Raw genomic sequence first — 11,156 nt, 5'->3', positions numbered from 1 at the left:
TTATTATTATTATTATTATTATTATTATTATTATTATTATTATTATTATTAAGGTGGTGAGCTGGTAGAACCATTCACACACTGGACAAAATGTTGTGTGACATTTCTTCCAGCTTTCCATTCTATGATCAAATTCTGCCAAGGTCAATTTTGCCCTTCATTCTATCGGAGTCAATAAAAGAAATATCAATTTGCATTGGGTTTGATGTAATCAACTATTTCCCTTCCCAAAATATTTCAGGCTTTGTGCATATTATGGAAAGAATCATTATTATTATTAAGAAAGACCCCCTGCTAAGGTATAAGGGATAAGTTTAGATAATTGCTAAAATTCCTACTGCTTAATTTAACATCTTGAGAAAATCATTGTCTAGATCAATTTATGCAAAATGTGTCCCGATGCATCTAAACTATTCAAGTTGAAGGAACAGAACAATAAAAGAGCTTCATCATGTAATCAACAAACACATTTGTACAATCTCAGGCAAAATCAAAATCATCATTGTTCCCATTGTGACTTTAAAGCAAAATCCATACATGGACTTGCATTTCATTCAAGCATACATTGCAAATAAATGCAGTTTCTTCTATAATCTTTTTTTATTTTAATCCTTTCCTTCAAACACTCATATATCAAAATCAATGGGAATGACCATTACTATCATCATCATCATCATCATCATCATTATTATTATTATAAAGGTGACAAACTGGCAGAATCATTAACACACCAGGTGAAAGGCTTAGCAGTATTTCATCCATCTTCAGGTTCTAAGTTCAAATTCTTCTAAGGTCGACTTTTCATACTTTCAGGGTTGATAATTTAAGTACTAGTTAATTACTGGGGTCAGTGTGATCGACTTACCCCTCCCTACAAATTTCAGGTCTTGTGCCCTATAGTAGAAAAGATTATTATTATAATAAGGAAAGCAGCGAACTGGCAGAATTGTTAGCATACTGGACAAAAGGCTTAGTGGTATGTCGTCCGTCTTCATGTTCTGAATTCAAATTCTGCTGAGGTTGACTTTGCCTTTCATCCTTTCAGGGTTGACAAAGTGAGTACCAGTTGAACACTGGAGTCAATGTAATCAACTCATTCCCCACCCACAAAATTTCTGCCCTTGTGGCAAAATTTGAAACCATTATTATTATAAGGGTGGTAGATTGGCAACATCATTAGAGCAAGGGACAAAATGCTTTGTGGTATTTGTTTCAGTTCAAATCCTGCTGAGATCAACTTTGTCTTTTATCCACCATGGTTTGATAAAATAAGCATTAGTTAAGTTTTGGGGTACATAGACTTGACTGTTTCCCTCCTACCAGATTTCTGGCATTTTTGACAGATGAAATAACTCAAAGCATCTTTTTTTGCACCAGGCAAAATACTTCGTTGCATTTCATCCATCTTTACATTCTGAGTTTGAATTCTTCCGAAGTTAACTTGGCCTTTCATCACTTCGGGTTCAATAAAATAAGTACCAGTTGAACTCTGGGATTGATATGATCAACTTAACCCTTCCCCCTGAAATTGCTGATCTTGTGATAAAATCTGAAGCCATTATCATTATTATTCATATTATTAAGGCAGTGAGCAGGCAGAACTATTGGCACATCAGACAAAATCTTAGTGGCATTTCTTCTGGCTTTACATTCTGAATTCAAGTTCCACCCAGGTCAACTTTGTCTTCCATCCTTTTGGAGGTGAATAAAATAAAATACCAGTCAAGTACTGGGATCAATATAATCAACCAGCCCCTACCCACAAAATTTCAGGTTTTGTGCCTATAGTAGAGAGAATTGATATTATTACTATTATATTTTTGTTAACCTGATAATTATATTTAAACCTAGTCCAAATGATATCAAAATTAATCAATACATCGATGATCCTATTTCTTCATTGTCATCTTCTGTCTTTTTCATCTTTGGTCATTGTTGTCTTTTCCTTCTTTTTACTACTACTACTACTACTACATCAGGCAGTTAGAATCATTAAATGCTTTGCTGCATTTCTTCCAGCTATTTATGTTCTTAGTTCAAATCCCACTAAGGCCAACTTTGTTGTTCATCTTTCCAGGGGCAATGATCCCAGTAATTGACTGGTATTTTATTTTATTAACCTCCAAAAGGATGGAAGACAAAGTTGACCTGGGTGGAACTTGCTTTTTATCCCTCTGGGGTCAATAAAATAAAGTATCAGTGAAATACAAGGTGGGATAAAAAGCAAAATCTGACCTTGGCAGGATTTAACTCAGAACATAAAATGCCAGAACAAATACTGCAAGTTATTCTCCTACCTGACCCCTTCACTTTAACAATTCACAGCCCTAAACACCAATGCTGCCTGATCCTTGGATGTGAGTGCCTTTAATGGAGTTTCCATTGCTTTATTTCAAGTATTTATATCAAGTTTCCAGTCTGAAAGATAACTTAAAGACTTCTTGTTCCCTCACCTTTTACAAATCTGAAATATAAGAAAGAAAAAAATTACATAATTTAACCCTTCAATATTCAACTTCTCTGTAAAATGTTTTGAATTAATTATGCATCATCTTGTAGTTTCAAGGTTTCGATGAAGTGATTGTTTATTATTAGAACAACATTGTAGGTTAGGTGTGAGAGACCAAATCTGACCAGTCTGAACACAAAATAGGTAGACTATTTGGGCCAGATATGGATAGTTTAAATTCTGAAGGGTTAAATGAAGTCAATTAACAAGCCACCTTGTGTCAGTTTGACCTGCTAGATCTAGTAGCCAAATCTTCAAACAACCTTTCAGCCTCTTATTACTGTCAGTAATAATGTTACACTCAAAGTACAATAGTCATATTTGTCTTATTGATTTTTAAATTCAGTCTGCATAACCAGTCATAAAGGCTTTGGATTGCAGCAATTGAAACCTTCATTATATCTCCAGTAATCAACGAGAGAGTCCAGAATGAGAGCTCTTATATGGTTGCTTGGCTTGCTAAAAATGGTAGCCAAATATCCCTCAACTCTTACCTTCTGTCTTTTGTAAATAGATTGGATGAGCAAAAGAGATGCTTCTATGCGGTTGCTCGACCTACTAAAAATGATAACCAAATATTCCTCAACTATTAACTTTTGTCATATATAAATACATTAGATAAGCAAAAGAGATGTGTCTATGTGGTTGATCAACCTGCTAAAAATGGTAGCCAAATATCCCTCAAATCTTACCCTACCTTTTGTCATATAAATACATTGGACAGGCAAAGGAGAAGATACTCATATGTGGTTACTTGACATGCTACAAATGGTATCTAAACCTTCATCAAATCACATCTCACTGCTTTATATAATGTCGAGGAACATTAAATAATGTAGTCTCCCACCCCTTAAAAAGACAAGCTGATCATAGATCAGTTGTAAGCAAACTGCAACCCATGGGGCATTCTGAATAGCACACCAAATGAAAAATAACCTTAAAATTTTGTTTTTAGTGATGCAGCCTGCCTGATGGTGAGCCATGTCTCATGCAACCCACATCTTGAAACTGGTTGCTCATCATTGCTGGAATGCCTTTGTAATCTAAACAACAAAAACAACTACAGGAATGGATTGTTAAAACAGAACTGATAGACAAGAACAAAATCAGCATTTTCCAAAACAAAATGATATGTCATTTAATGAATTTGTAATATACTAAGTTTAAAAAATGGTGAGCTGGCAGAATTGTTAGCATGTCAGGCAAAATGCTTAGCAGCATTTTGTCCGTCTTTATGTTCTGAGTTCAAATTCCGCTGGGGTTGACTTAGCATGTCATCCTTTCATGCTCAGTAAAATAAGTACCAGTTGAGTACTAGAATCGATATTAGCATCAACTTACACCCTCCCCCAAAATTGCTGGCCTTGTGTCAAAATTTGAAACCAATATACTGGGTTAAAAACCTGTTTGGATGGGAAAAGTAGTGAGCAAAAGGGGGTTGGCTTTTGACCATTGTTTCATCTAAAGGGACTTTAACCCATGAGTTTACAAGCAATTATTTTCTGCTTTATTCACTTTCAGGTTCTCTGTTAAATGATTTAATTACTTATTTCTTGATTCTTTTGCATTTATTTTCTCAAAACAAAAGTGATTTACCTTTGTTTCTTTAAGTCCTTACTCAGTTTCTTGAATCATAATAATTATAATAATGACTACAAAAGTTTACTGTCATGATCATCATTTAATGTCAACTTTTCCATGCTCGCATGGGTCAGATAGAGTTTGCTGAGGTAAATTTTCTACAACCAGAGGCTTTTGCTGCTGCCAACCCCTAACTGTTTCTTTGCATGGTAATATTTCTCTTTAACCAGACGTGTTTTTTGTGGAAGACTGGAAACAAACAACATTGCTTGTATAACAGTGATGCTTATTTATAACAATGATATGATGTCAAGATGGGAATACACACACACACACACACACACACACACACACAAGCATATATTAATAACAGCTATTAAAAAAGGATATGTAACTTCTGCCAAATATCTGCCCCAGTCTTTCCTGTTTTCACTCACTCATGTGTGTGTGCACGCGTAGGTGTGTGGCTTAGTGGTGAGGCTGTTGTACTCTATGCAAAGTGCATTGTGACTAGCAATGTGTAACAACAGCTGATTGTCTGGTCAGTTACATGATCACGTGATATATATATATATATATATATATATATATATATATGTGTGTGTGTGTGTGTATATGACTGGATTTTTCAGTTTCCATCTACCAGATCCATTCGCAAGGCTTTGGTTATCTGGAAGCTATAGCCTAAGATACTTGCCTGAGGTTCCAAACAGTGGGCCTGAACTTGAAATCACATGGTTGGGAAGCAAACTTCTTATCCACATAGCCATACTTGTACCTAATTCACATGATAATGATGATAATGGCAGTATTTCAAATGCAGATGAAATATTTCACCTGCTGTCCATCACAATATCTTTGATAAGCTATTTTGTTGTTCTTGTGAATCAACCAAAAAAAGCAAAGAAAAAAATATATTTGTAATTTCATTGTTTTAATATATTTTATTTTATTTTAATCTTATTGTTTCAATTTTTTATTTTAATTTTTCTATTTTCACTTTGTTTTTGCTTTATGCTATTTTATTCTATATCTTCCTTCTATTTAAACCAATAGTAGCAGCTGTCCTTTCTTTACTTGGAAGGAAAATGGTTCAGTGACACAACTCTATTGTCTAAGTTGGATTTTATTGATCTTAATATTAACTTCTAAACTTATTCCTCACCATTATCAGCAGCAGCAACAATAATAAGTCACAAGGCTTGAAATTTTGGAGGAGGGTTTTAGTCAATACTACTGACTCCAGGACTTAACTAGTTCTTTATTTTATCAATCTCAAAAAGATCATCAACATCATCATCATACATTCATTCCTATGCTGGCATGGGTTGATGGTTTGACTAAAGCTGGCAAGTCAAAGAGCTGCACCTGATTCCAGTCTCACTTAGCTTCATTTCTATAACTGGATGTCCTTCCTAATGCCAACCACTTTACGGTGGTTGGCATTAGGTGCTTTTAACATGGCACCGGCACAAGAGCTTTTTACATGGCACCAGCACAGGACTCTTGCACACCAATCCTCTTCACCAATGGATATGGCCTTAACACTTCTGCTATAGAGGACAGGTTTTTCTTGAGTATAGCAAGGCACCAGTTATCTCGGTCCTTTGTCAAGGCAAAATTGACCTTGGTGAAATTTGAACTCATCTACTTGCAAAACCAAATTCTTAACTGTTACATAGCCATTCTTGTAACTATTTAATTGTTTTGACAAAATTGTCATGTGTGAAAGTTTTATTTGGGTTCTATAAAAGAGTTTGTTTCGTAATCACAAGGTCTTGAATTCAATCTTGCTGCATGGCATCTTAGGGGAAGTTTTTTTGTTTTTTATCTGAGATTCAGATTGATCCAATCCTCAAAAGTAAAACTGGATAGATGGAAACTAAACTATTTATAAGAACATTGGATGGATTATACTTGTAATATTAAAAATAAAATATCATTGTCACACACTGCTATGTCACACTGATTTTGCTTGAGGATTACATTAACAGTGCAAATGTCTGAGCAATACTCAGCCACTTACTAAGTTAATGGACAGATAGTCCAATAGTCCAGTTGATTGAGAAACAGAATACTCATTGGCATAAAATTGACAGAAATACACCTATAAACCACCAGACCTTTGTCAGTTCTTGGTTACTTTGTTAACCCCTACAATAAAATTATTCCTTTTTTTTTTCTTTTAAGTTGCCTACTTTACTGTTTGGAAATTGAGGTTAAGAGGATACACAAATATAATACCGTGGTTACTGTAGCATTGCATCAAAGAGGAGGCCAACACTTTCTCCCCTCATTTGCTTTAACCTACTTAAATGAAGGAGGTAACATGACCTCTTATATAATAAGCATGAGGCATCACAATCTCATATGAGATGTACAGGGGGGAGGTTTTTATTTTAATCAAGTTTTTCTTGAAATGATTAAAAACATGTGTGAAGGCAAACCCATATTTAGAAATTGAAATCAACCTGTTAGCTTGTTGATGATTTTGTTCATTTCAAACATAATCGCTAAAACTCCATTCATGTTAGATCTGCCAAAAAACTACCAAATCACCTTCGAATCACATCATACCTGTTAAATAAAAAGAAACGTCATATTAAATAATGTAATCCTAGACATTTCTGAAAAGATAGGATGGTCATTTTTGGAATGTCTCTCATTATCACATGAGTGTATAATCAAAGATGACCTGATGCCAACAGCAACTACATCATCCCTGTTCGTTCCATGGAATATTAAAAATGACAATATGTGTAAATGAAATGTAAAATGTTATATGTTAGGAATAATTTTATATTTTATAGGAAATTTGAAATTATTAAATACATAACAAATAGCAAATATGAGATTATAAACCAAGAAGTACACAGCATTAACCTTTACTATTTATTCCAGATAAATCCTTTTTTTTTTTCTGTTTAAAATATAAAAATCCCTGAAATGTTTGTTTATGCATGTGTAAGTGTTTGAGTGAGTTTATATCAGTTTGTGTGTATATGTACCTTCATACATATGTATGTCATCACTTGTTAAAGTTGGCATTAGTTTCGGTAGGCAGGCATGGCAATGTTTGGCACCATCCCAAATTCATCCTTGGTATTGGACTATGCTAAACAAATCAGTCCAGATTGCATAATACACAGGGCAATGTTTCCCACCCCCTCTCCTTTTGCATAGCAATGTGGCAGACAAGAGATTTAAATTGAATTCAAAAAAAGCTTCTTGCAGCGAAATACCTTTTCCTGGTGCCAACTACCTTAATCTCTCTCTCTCTCTCTCTCTCTCTCTCTCTCTCTCTCTCTCTTTATATATATATATAAAATTTTCCATAATAGGGCAAATTCTTTTACAAGAATTTATCAAGTAGCTAGCGTGAAAAGAACCTCATAAGGGAAAAAATCCCTCATTTATTCCCGAAATATATATATATTTATATTTATATAAGGGCGTTACTATACAATAACGCCTCACGCCATGAGGGACTCTAAGGTCAGACTACTATAAAAGTGCTTTTTTTATAGTAGTCTGACCTTAGAGTCCCTCATGGCGTGAGGCGTTATTGTATAAAAAATATATATATATATATATATATATATATATATATATATATATATATATATATATATATGTCATTTATGTATATGTATATATGTAGATAGATGAAACTGCAGAAGTATGGCTGTGTGGATAAGAAGTTTGCTATACAACCATGTCATTTCAGGTTCAGTCCCTCTGTGCAGCACCTTGTGCAAGTGTCTTCTACTGTTGCCTCTGTTCAACCAATGCCTTGTGCATCAAGTTGGTAGATGGAACTGTATTAAACCCATCATTTATGTGTTTGTGGGTGCATGTGTTTGTGTGTGTGTCTGTGTGTATGTATGTGTGTGTGAAGTGATGCCAATGTGCAAGCATGTTGTCCTCATGTAAGCTGTACTGATGTTGGTATTGCTTGACCCTTTCGGCTTTTGGAAACCTGTGGAATATAAAAATCCTTAGTCTGAAAAAAAACTGAAAGTTAGCAACAACAAGAATGTTTGGTTATAAACTACTGTGGCCTAACATCTTTTTCACAGAAGACTGGAAAGGAATATCATCACCTGTATGACAGTGATGCTTGTTTTACAACCATTGCATGTTGTCAAGACACGGGTACATGCATGCATGCACACACACACACACACACAGATGATGGGTTTAATACAGTTCTGTCTACCAACTTGACTCACAAGACATTAGTGCCATGCAGTGGGACTGAACCCAGAAACCTATTTCTTGGAAAACAAACTTCTTACTAAACACACACAAACACACACATCTTCCACACGTGCACACACACACACACACACACACACACACACACAGAGAGAGAGAGAGGGATGACAGATATATTACCTAGTTTCTCTATCTTCAGAAATAATCCACCAGCTGTTGCACTGATGGCTTGTTTTGCTTGCTTTTACTCCTCCTCCTCCTCCTGCTGTTGTTATTGTTGCCAGTATGAGTGGGGGGGGAGGCACTGTAAATGTTGTGATCATCACCACCACTACATCGATCCCTCCACCACTGCCAGCACCATCAAATCCTGCCTTCTCCAACAGAAACAGCATCAGGAAAGAGTTTCCAACTATAGGCTGCTTGCTGCTGCTACTACTACTACGACTAGCACCGCCACCTTATTCTGAAAATGCTGCTGTCTTCTTTAACAATATCCTGACCATTTCCTTTCCTGAAATAAATCAGTTGACACTAACGTGTTTAATAATATATGTTCTATCAATCTAATGGCATGGAATAGGAGTATCTTCCTTGATCATTACTTTTACTCCCTTTGATTCAAAGTGAGTACTTCCCCTAACCATTACATTTCACTTCCTTTGAATAAAAACACCAAAGAGACGGGGGAACATCCATGTAGTTACATAACTTGTTAAAAACGCAGCCAAGTCTCTCTCACCTCACAGCTTGCCATCTTACAGAAAATGAAGGACAAATTAAATAATTTGGCTCGTTATGCAGTATGCTTGGTAATATGGTCACAGCTGGAATGCTTTTAAATGCAAGAGACTAACTTAGATGTCAACAACGAAATGCTGAGAGAAAGATTTATGTTAAGGGACCATGAGTCTATAGATGACTAGGTTACATTGACACATTGATTCAATAAGTAGGCTTTGCTTCCAAACCATGTGGTCTAGAGTTCAGTCCTAGCACATGGCACCTTGGGAAAGTGTCTTCTACTACTGCCTCAACTACTACTGACTAAAGACTTCTGAGTGGATTTGGTAGATGGAAACTGAAAGAAGCCTACTGTACATATATGTATGTATGTCTCTTTGTGTTTGTCCTTCACTACTGCTTGACAGTAGTTTAGTGGTTCAACAAAAAAAGGACCAATAAAATAAACTTAGAAAGAAAACTAAGTATTAGGGTAATTTGTTTAATTAGACATTTCAAGATGGTGCCCCAGCATGGCCACAGTATAATAGCTAAAACAAGTGAAAAATAACTGATATATGATCCTAGAATCCATTGGGTTTTGTTGGATGAACTTTGAAAAAAAACTTTCATATCTTATACCTTATACAAACAAAACTGTATCAGCCAGAACTTAAACAGTGAAGAAGTTTGGAACAATTTCTACATCCTTGGACCAGAGAAACATGATGCTTCAGGAATGTCCTTTTCTCTGAGAAAGAAAAACTTTTCCAATAATTTAATAGGAAAATTTCTTTTCCCTCAGGCAGCAAATTGAGAGTTTTTAAAGAGTTGGATTGAATATTTTGTAGATATTTGTTCTATCACTCACAACTGTGGATTCAAATCCCACAGCAGTCAGTTTCATCTTTTCAGGGTTGATAGTTGATGAAAAAGAAAAAGAGAGTGATCTAAGGTAATGGATTGGTGCAACTGTAAGAGCATCTGATTGGGTGCCCTGTGGTATTTATCCTAGGTCTTTGCATTCTGGGTTCAAATCCCTGTTTGCACACATCCACATCTACATACACACATACATTTACACACACAAGTACATATACACAGACACATACACATATATAAAGATATATATACCCATACACACATACACTTATTCTTTTATTCTTTTACTTGTTTCAGTCATTTGACTGCAGCCATGCTGGAGCACTGTCTTTAATCAAACTAATCAACCCCAAGACTTATTCTTTGTAAGTCTAGTATTTCTATCGGTCTTTTTTGCCGAACCACTAAGTTACAAGGATGTAAACATACCAACATCGGTTATCAAGCAATAGTGGAGGGACAACCACAGACAAACACACACACACACACATATATATATATGACGGGCTTCTTTCACAAAGCTTTAGTCGACCCAATGCTATATAGCAGAAGACTTGCCCAAGGTGCCACGCAGTGGGACTGAACCTGGAACTATGTGGTTGGGAAGCAAGCTTCTTACCACACAGACACTCCTTATGTATATAATGTCTAACATGAATGCTTTTAAATGCATAAAAACAACATATGTTTACTGAATAATGCATTCAGTACATGTATAGATTCATATATATATTATAATTTTATTGACAGTAACTTTGAAGTTTTGCCAGTGATGGTTTATCCAATATGTGCAATACTACATATATATATATGCAAACAGACACACATATGAAGATACACACATGCATATATATATATATATATATATATATATATATATATATATATATATATATGTGTGTGTGTACATACATACACACACACACATAAATATTCATATGCATATATAAATGCATACCTATGTATATAATGTCTGACATGAATGTTTTTAAATACATAAAAAGAACATATTTATTTAATGCACGCAATACTTGTGTAGATTTTTGTATATATTATGATTTTATTGACAGTAATTTCAAACTTTTGCCAGTTTTGGCTTATCCAATATGTACAATATTACATAAGTGTGTATTTGTGTGTTTATAAATGGTTCCTTTAATTTCTATGTAATGTGAGATATATTTTCTTTTTCAAAAAGTAAAGAATGAGAAACTGTGACACATGCTGTTCTCAAGAATGTGAG

At 34.9% G+C, this 11,156-nt stretch overlaps 1 protein-coding gene and 1 long non-coding RNA gene across 3 annotated transcripts in view; one reads left to right on the top strand and one right to left on the bottom strand.

The window, feature by feature from the left end:
- Positions 1–11,156, top strand: part of LOC106879044 (multiple PDZ domain protein) — an 862,020-nt gene that overhangs the window by 705,670 nt on the left and 145,194 nt on the right. The window lies entirely within an intron of this gene.
- Positions 404–9,122, bottom strand: LOC128250588 (uncharacterized). 2 transcript variants are annotated; one of them, XR_008266615.2, is made up of 3 exons: positions 8,489–9,101; positions 6,562–6,667; positions 404–2,464 (listed from the first exon to the last, which is right to left on the bottom strand). It is a non-coding gene; the product is annotated as an uncharacterized LOC128250588 (long non-coding RNA). The 2 variants fall into 2 exon arrangements; XR_008266614.1 differs by lacking the exon at positions 404–2,464 and having other exon boundaries at positions 6,462–6,667; positions 8,489–9,122.

The sequence above is a fragment of the Octopus bimaculoides genome, chromosome 23 (genome assembly GCF_046866305.1).
Source record: "Octopus bimaculoides isolate indiv1 chromosome 23, ASM4686630v1, whole genome shotgun sequence".
Classification (NCBI taxonomy): domain Eukaryota; kingdom Metazoa; phylum Mollusca; class Cephalopoda; order Octopoda; family Octopodidae; genus Octopus; species Octopus bimaculoides.
Note: the sequence above shows the minus strand (reverse complement) of the source record. Positions and strands in the feature narration are given on the sequence as shown.